Below are 1,904 nucleotides of genomic sequence, written 5' to 3'. Positions count from 1 at the left end.
ACCGATGCTAACCGTGTCAAGCCACACTCGACATCCGAGTGCAAAAGGTTAACACCATATATGTTTGTAATGAAGTACACCAGCCAACTTTAAGCCTCATGTTTTCCAGGTTTTAGCTGAAGTACCTCTCACTCACTTCTTACCGTTTTATCAGTCTTATTTGCCGCTATTTTGTCTTACTGAGCATAAACGGAGCACAATGTTAAATTAATGAACGATCTAGTATAAGAAGATGGCCTAAGTGACATGTGTGGAAACCAAGTGTCCTGTGAACACAGGTGAGCCCCTAGTTATCCCTGAGCTGGGCCGAGCCCACAGTCACTTTTTCTCTGAGGCTAAAGTCTGTGGTTTGATCTTCTTAGCAACTTCCAGACAGAAACTGGGTTTACTTTATCTCCAATTCTTTTTTTCGGTGCTCAAGAAGAATGCCCTGCTTTCCTGATCCCACCACAAAAACGCCTTGGGGGATGAAGCCTTCTCCTTCCAGGTTTCCAGAGAAGCCTCCCTCCGGGCCGGGAAGAATATGCTCTGGACGCCCAGCCAGATGCCCAGCCGGACAAACCCATGAACATCATTTTCCGCCTCTGGGAGCCGTGGAACTTCTTTTCATCCAGGAAGATTTCTCCCTTGAAAGAAGGCTGGAAGTCCTCCACTCCGGTCCCAACCTGCTCCTTCACCTCTGCATAAAGGGGCACGGCCAGCTCAATCAACGTGGGCTTCAGGGAGGACAGGTCCGTAGCCTCCTCTTGACAGAGGAAGCAGCCTGGCCTTCGCACAGCCATGGTCACAGTGCCGTTCTTCTCCCAGAGCTCCTTTGCTTAGAACATTCTTGGTTCCTTCTCCAGTCTTTTCAGGTCTTTTTCCTCCAGGTACTCTAGGGTTGCTCGCTGGGGCTTGGACAAAAATATGTCCGTGTTGGCCAGGAAAATGCCAGGGCAGCAGGCCCCGTTCCTGCGCTGGTGGGGCACATCCCAAGGTGAAGAAACTTGGATCCTGCGGGGAGGCGGAGCCACCTGCGCGGAGGCGGAGCCACCTTCATTGAGGTCACAGGCCTTGCAGAGCCTTGCTTGGAACGCGTCCTGAATGCGCTCCCCTCCTGCCCGATTTTCAGGTAACATTTTAAGTCTATTTTGTCTGATGTTCGTAGAGCCACAGCAGCTTTCTTATGGTTGCTGTTTGCATAATATATTTTTAAATCTCTTCACTTTCAACCTATTTCTATCTTTGAATCTAAAGTGTGTGTTCCATGGGCAGCATATATATATTGGTGGATCTTGTTTTATATCTAATCTGACAATATCTGTCTTTTGATTGGCTTTCTAATACAATGACAGTTAATACTATTATTGATATAGCTGGGTGGGTTTATGTCTGCTGTTTTACTTTTGCTTTCCATAAATCTCATATATTTTTATTCTTATGTTGTTCCTTTATTTCTCTTTATCTCTTTGTATTAAGTAATTTCTAATGTGTTTATTTTTAATTTGTTTAGATATTGTTTTTTCTTTTAATGTGATGTTTTCCTCTGTACTTTTTATGTTATTTTCTTAGCTTGCTCTAGGACTTATCCTATATACCCTCCTTACCAGAATATACTTAAATTTATACTATTTCTGGTGAGACAAAGGAAAGTACTTTTATACAGCAGTGTTCCTTCCTCCCCATTATTGTGTTATTATCATTGTACATTTTATATCTATACATGTTTCAAAAACAACAACCTATTGTTACAATAATTATTTCTTTTAATTTTATTTTTTTTTAAATTTAAGAGAAAAGGAGAACTTTATTTATAGAGTTTGCTAAGCTAACACTTTTACTTGCCATTTCTGGCTGTATTTATTTGTTTATGTGAATTCAAGTTATTATCCGATGCCATTTTCTTCCTCCAATGCATCTGTGCT

At 42.1% G+C, this 1,904-nt stretch overlaps 1 pseudogene; it reads right to left on the bottom strand.

The window, feature by feature from the left end:
• Positions 1–318: 318 nt before the first annotated feature.
• LOC129150311 (peroxiredoxin-like 2A) lies at positions 319–1,039 on the bottom strand (annotated as a pseudogene).
• Between the last annotated feature and the right edge of the window lie 865 nt (positions 1,040–1,904).

This window comes from Eptesicus fuscus, chromosome 9 (genome assembly GCF_027574615.1).
Source record: "Eptesicus fuscus isolate TK198812 chromosome 9, DD_ASM_mEF_20220401, whole genome shotgun sequence".
In the NCBI taxonomy this organism is placed as follows: Eukaryota; Metazoa; Chordata; class Mammalia; order Chiroptera; family Vespertilionidae; genus Eptesicus; species Eptesicus fuscus.
The sequence above is the reverse complement of the archived record's forward strand: the minus strand, read 5'-3'. Positions and strand labels throughout refer to the sequence as shown.